Raw genomic sequence first — 6,565 nt, 5'->3', positions numbered from 1 at the left:
GAGGGAACCTGCAGAAGGCTGCACCAGGGCCAGGTGTGGTGAAGGCCACCAAGCCACCGAGGGCGGTGCTCGAAGCCTGCATGACCGGGGAAGGAAGGCAGTGAGAATGGCCAAATCCCACGTGCTCTGGAAACTTGCTGTGGGACGGGCTGGCTGCTTGCGGTTGGTAATGCTTAGCAGAGAGAAACACAGAATTCATTCTTCTCAAAACATGAAAGGAAAATTAATGGCATGGTGCACATGAGTCGAGGACAAAGGCATAAAACACAACGACATAAATACACACTGCTCATGGGGTCTTTCTCTACAGAGAATTGTGTTTTAACCCCCTGTGTTCTAACACCCAGATTTTCAGAGTCCTTCCGCCTCTGAGCAGGAGCTCCCTGGGGCAGAGGGATATCACCTGTCCTCCCAGCAAAGGGCCTTCCCTGGCATCTGTCTAGTGCCCGGCACAGGCACTTGGTCCCTGGATTCATTTCCTGTGGCTGCCATAGCAAAGTACCGCCAACTGGGTGGCTTAAAACAGAAATGTATTCCCCAACAGCTCTGGAGGCCAGAGCCCAAAATCAAGATGTCAGCAGGGTTTGTTCCTTCAGAGGCTCAGAAGGTTCCTTCCAGGCCTCTGTCCCAGCTTCTTGTGGCTTCTGGCAAACCTTGGTGTCCTCAGGCTTGTAGACACGTCACTCCAGCTTCCCTTTCTGGGTCACTGTGTCGTCACATCCCAAATCCTCTTCTTAGAAGGCCACCAGGTATCGAAGCAGGGTCCACCCTAATCCCATAGGAACTCATCGCAACTTGGTGACACATACAAAGATCCTATTTACAAATAAAGTCACGTTCACAGGTGCCGAGGGTGAGGACTTAAATGTACACTTTTCTAGGACAGAGTTATACCCACTACAGTCACTGCTTGTCAGATGAACGCCCTACTCCTAAATCAATGGGATCCAAGGGCTGTGGAAAGTACCCCGTATTTTTTTTTTTTTTTTTAAGATTTTATTTATTTGAGAGAGAGAGAGCACAAGCTGGTGGAGGGAGGGGGCAGAGACGGGGAGGAGCAGACTCCCCGCTGAGCAGGCAGCCCAAAGGAACTGGATCCCAGGACCCTGGGATCATGACCTGGCCTAAGGCAGACACTTAACCGACTGAGCCCCCCAGGCGCCCCCAGTAGAGTTTAGAATGCCCACAGCCCTCCGGAGCTGTCCAACATCTGAGAGACGGTCTCTCCAATGCTGTCAGCAGGCTGCAAGCTTCTCCTGCCCCTTCTTCCCAAAGCAGCCTGGAGACTGCGGGGTCTGCTCCTCAGCGCTGTCTGGACCTGGTGATGGGGTGGGGAAGCTGCGGGGCCTGCAGTGATGCAGGGGCTGGGAGCTTGGCACGGGAGGAGTGATGGGCAGCCGCCCAGGAGCCCGGCCCTGGTCCCACCCTGGGAGCCGCCTTTGAAGTTGGCGGGGAACTCTCACACCGCAGGGACAGAGCGGAGGAGGGAGACCCAGGTGGACTCTGTTCTCTGCAACGACACCCTGTTCAAAGAGAATAGTTTGGACAATGCCTGGCAAATAATGAATGAACAGCGACGGGAGACAAGCCTGCCCCGCCTGGTGCTTCCGTGCTCTTTGCTCCTCCCGCCTGAGCCCTGCTGGGCGGGGGACTGAGCCGCAGAGGGAAGCAGCCGCTTGTCTTTTGTTTTGTTTTTAACATTTAATATATATCATGCTGTCCTGAAGATGCTCAGTCCTGATATGGGTGGAGCAATGACGGGCGGCATGAGCCAGCGTCTTGTTTACTCGCCTGTGCCCGGGAGAATGTGGAGGCGGACCACGCACCGGGTTTCCGTGGGTAGGGGCGGCTGTAACACTCTGCCGCCTTCCCTCTCCAAGCTTCCAGTGGCTATATCCCCTCTGGTCCATAATCACAGCTAATGGGCTGGCCACAGAGGCATCAGGGGCATAAAATGGTCTAACACTACATTGACTATAAATAGCAAAGCCATAAGTGACATTACTTTGCAGATAAGAAACAATCACATCATTAAGCAAAGGTGTTCAGTGTATCAGTCACCCTAACTTTGATTTATTGCAAGGCATTTGTCTGTCACCAGCACAATGGAAGCTATAATGCAACTCAAGGGTTTAAAGAGAAAATTAAGATGAATATTGCTGCTAGCACTTTGGTTTGCACAGATGCAAAATGGGTGGGCTTCCCTCACTGCCTGCAGGGCTGGCCTCAGCCCAGCTTCCCAGGCCCAGAGGCTAAAGACTGCCTGCGGTGACAGAGAAGTTAGCCCCGGGGGCTGGAGGCTGCGGCCGCCCAGGGCAGGAGGCCGTGCGTGACAACCAGGAATCAATGGCACCTCACAACCTGGGTTTCTCCAAAGGGAATAATGACCAGGGCTTCCTCTTTTATTTGGGACTCCACCCCAGAAATACAGAATGGAAACAATGATTAGAATTGTTTTGATGAACATGATGTGTTAAAATGCTGTCTTGTTAAATACAACTGTTCTTGTGTTCAATTCAATTTTAATCCAGAAAACAGTTTTGGAAAATCTGCTGTAAGCCAGGCACTGAGCCAGGTAAGGGCAAGTATCGTGAGGGACAAGTCACAGTTTCTGTCCTCCGGAGGCTCATGACCCAATCAGATCAACTCATCATGCGTGATGTGGAGTAGCTGCTTGCTGACAAGAGAACGAGGCAGGGAGGATGGTGTCATCACAGAGGTTGTGGCTGCCTGTGGGATGCAGAGGAGGGAGAACATTCCTTCTGGTTGGAGAGATCAGGAAAGAGACAGGGAGGGGAGATTTTAAAGAGCCTCTGAAGGCCGTATGATTCTGGCCGAAGGAGACGGGGGCAGGACGTTTTCCAAGAAGATGTCATTGCTTGTCCAAGGACATGGTGTGTGGGGTAGGCTGGTTGCCAGCCCGGATGCAGAGTTCCAACTTGGTAGTACACCAGGTACTAGTGGGGGCCGAGGGGGCACAGAGGAAAGGCTAGAAAGACAGTCGGGCGATGAGGAAGGGTCTTGGGTATGTGGCCGCGGGGTCCCTGAAGGTTCTACCCTGGATGAACTGTGCAGTCTGATGTGGAGTATGGCACAGAAGAAGGGGGAGATGCTAGCAGGCTTTGGGTCCTGGGCCGTGAGAGGCAATGAGGGCTTGGCTGGGGGCGGACACCCTGCGATGGACATGGACAGTGGAGTGGGCGGCTGGTGGGCAAGACGCTGAGCGAGTCCCCAGTAAGGCTGAGGGGAGAACCCAGCTCACTCCTAGGTGTGGAGTCTCAGGTGCTGGTGCAGAAGATTTGCAGGACAGGTAGATCTGGGAGTCACCTTTATAAAGGGCCGAGGTGCAGTAAGAGTTGCTTTATCGAGATGGCTAAAACTTGACAAGACAATATAATTAATATCCCTTCACACTCGTGGTTATTCAGTGTCTCCTCAGAAATGAACGAAACACTACCCAGTTATGGAAATCTTAATCTAATGATGACTTACAATCAGTCAATCACAAGTAGACATTAAGCACTTACTGTGTGCTTCAGCGTGCTGGGCCCTGGGCAGGGGGAGGAGCTGTGGAAGCCAGGCCCCTCCTGCAAAAGCCCCTGCCTTCATCCCCCACCTGGACACACCTGCTGTCCAATCCTAAAGAAGGGAATCCATTCTCATTGTCAGGAGGCATCTCAGTACTGCAGATGCGATGTGCCTCTACGCAGCTTAAGTTTAGGACTGGTGACACTATCTCGGGAAACGTGAAAGAAGTCTCATGTCCTCAGTACTGTCTTTTGAAGTTTTGGGTTGGTAAGAAGTGATTTTGATGCTGCTACAAAGTCTTGTAGCCCCATGCTCAAAAATGGTATGGAAATCTGAATAGCCTTCATGGTTGGTTTTCTGCAAGCAGCTATTTTGAAATGACCCAGCATTCATCGAAATCCTTCCAACCAAACCAGTCCCTTCCACATGGGCTCAAGAGGGGAGACACCTCGGCAAACACACACCCAGTGTTTAAAAGATGTCACGGTGCTGTGCCCTCGCACACCCAGGATTAACCTGGGCCCTTCTGGATGTTGAGGTGGCGAGGAAGAAGGCAAATGCCGCCTCTCAAGGAGAGTGTCCACTCTCTGAAAGTCTGGAATAATGCTGGTCGGGGCTGCAGGAGGGAGCAGGGGTGGGGCCTAGGGAGGCAGGCCGCCGAGCTCATGGCCGGGCCTCAGTCGTCTTCTGGCCCCATAGTTGGAGAGACGGCTGTCCGTTGTCAAACTCAGCTACAATGCATCTCCTCTTGCTCTTTAGGGCCATTTTGGTCAGCTTCTCGTATACCCCAGCTGGACACCAAATTTAGCTTTAATTAAGGTCTTGTTGATTTTTACTAGCATGTGTCTCAAGAATATACTTATTTTTAATAAACTGAACATGAATTTTTACTGTGAGTCAATGTTTGGGTTTAAAGAAAGCATTATGCAGGTAGATAATCTTCAAAATCTATGGACTTATGACAAATGGTAAGTGGGCCTGTTTTCTGTTGATTATTCTCCTCGTTCTTCAACTGTAGACCATTTCTGGTGCCTTGTCCAGGGTGACACGTCAGATCCATTCTGGTTTCCTAGTACTCAACAACCAGGGCCCTTGGCAGCCTCCTTTCCCCTCCATCACCTCAGGAAAGCTTGCCTTGAAATGCCTCCCTGGGCCTCCCCCTTCCCTTCCTCTGCTGCCATGAGCTGCCGGCCGGGGCGCCCGAGCCAGTGTGGAAGGTGTGGGCTTCACGGTCCCTGACAACAGCCTCCCCATCCCCTGCGTCAGCCCTCCCTGCTCTAACCTGAAACAGCACCCCTTTCTGTGTCTAAAACACAGCAACAGCAACCTGTCATCAACATCCTAACCAGAGGCTGGTTCTTGGATCCCCTTCCCTGAACTGGCCAGCGGAGAGTACAGGACCCTGTATATTTGATCATCTTGAAGCCTAGATAGGCAGGGGCACCAGTGAGACCCACCCGGGAGAGGTGGCACCAGCATAATGATGATATTGGTAATAATGCCAGGAATCCACATCTGTCAAGTGCTCACCATGTGTCTTTCAAGTGTTGTGCTAAGGGCTTACATTCATCTCGCATGACCCTGCCTCCACCAAGGGAAGCCAGACAGACTCTTCCAAGGCCTGGGAGGGTATTGGGCTGCCGTCTCCAGAGGCCCTGACCTGAGCTAAGTTGACGATACTGCTTCTCACGGGAAGGGGTCCAACAGGCCTCCTTAAGAGTAGGGGGCAGGGTGTCTCGCTACATCTCATGATGGGGTACAGTGAGGACCACGTCTTCTGGAGTGGCTCCTCACAGCCGCCTGGATGACCTTGTGGAGTCAATGCCCAGAATAACAAGGGAGGACAGATAGAGACAGGAGAGCTTCTTAGACTTGCCCCTTGTCCTAGATGGAAGCTGTTCTATTATCCTTGTCCTCTGAATTTGGGGCTCATGAACCACAGGTATTACCTGGAAGGCCTGAGAGTCGGGGGCAGGTGGGCAAAATTCCTGGGAGACACACAGTTGGTTCAATTCGCCCTGGCAGATGGGCTCCCCTCAACCCCTTCCCTCCCTGTCATCGAAGTGTGTGCTTCTCAGGGCATTTTGCCTAAAATGGATCTGGGAGGCTTGTTACAAGTACTGACTCCTGGGCCCAGCTGTAAACTTACTGAATGGGAATTTAGGGAGAAGGGGCCTGGACACTGGCATTTTAACAAATGTCCCACATAACTCTGATGCTGTATCATAGGGACACATTTGCTGCAGGAACGGAATGCCCACCTAATGATGGTCTGGCCTAAAAGAAAAACGGTTTCAGTTTTCATGCAGTACTCTGTAGGAAGGCAAGGGCCAGTGTTGTTCCTGCTACCTGACAATGCCATCATGGCCAGGACATTTCTGTCTTTCAATCCCCCATTCTTTGTTGCCAGCTTTTTTCCTGAGGCTCGTTGCCTCATGGTTCCAAGATGGCAGCCACAGCTGCAGAGAGAGTCCAGGTTTAAGGCAGAGATGAAGAAGGGGGAAATGAAGTGTCTCTCTCTACTAAAAAAAAGGCAAAGATGTCCTAGGAACAACCCTTTTCCCACCCACAATATACTTTTGCTTAAATCTCTTTGGACAGAATTAGATTTCATGGCCACATCTAGCCACAGGGAGGCTGGGGAAATGGGGTTGAACATTGAAATGACTGACTCAGGACTATCAGGATCCATCACCTGGAACTGGACACAAAACTGGAGTCTGTCAGCAAGTAAGAGGGGGGCTTGGCAACCCACGGTGTGCACACCGACTGAAAGGCCAGCTTCCCAACAGGGATCAGGAAAGGGCAGGGTAATGATTCACGCACGGCTGAGGTGTGGGAAGGGCCTCAGAGGAACACAGTATCCCCCCTTCAAATCACCTCTGCTCTCATCCTAACAAGTCTAAATAACAACTTTCAATCACTGTCTGAAAAAAAAATGGAAACTTTAGTGATTAAGAGGACCATGTCTTGGGGGAAACATGAGGATGGAATGGGAAATTAAGTAGCTCAGCACCTACAGTACTAGATGAAAGCA

This window comes from Phoca vitulina, unplaced genomic scaffold (genome assembly GCF_004348235.1).
Source record: "Phoca vitulina isolate PV1807 unplaced genomic scaffold, GSC_HSeal_1.0 scaffold28, whole genome shotgun sequence".
NCBI lineage: Eukaryota > Metazoa > Chordata > Mammalia > Carnivora > Phocidae > Phoca > Phoca vitulina.
The sequence above is the reverse complement of the archived record's forward strand: the minus strand, read 5'-3'. Positions refer to the sequence as shown.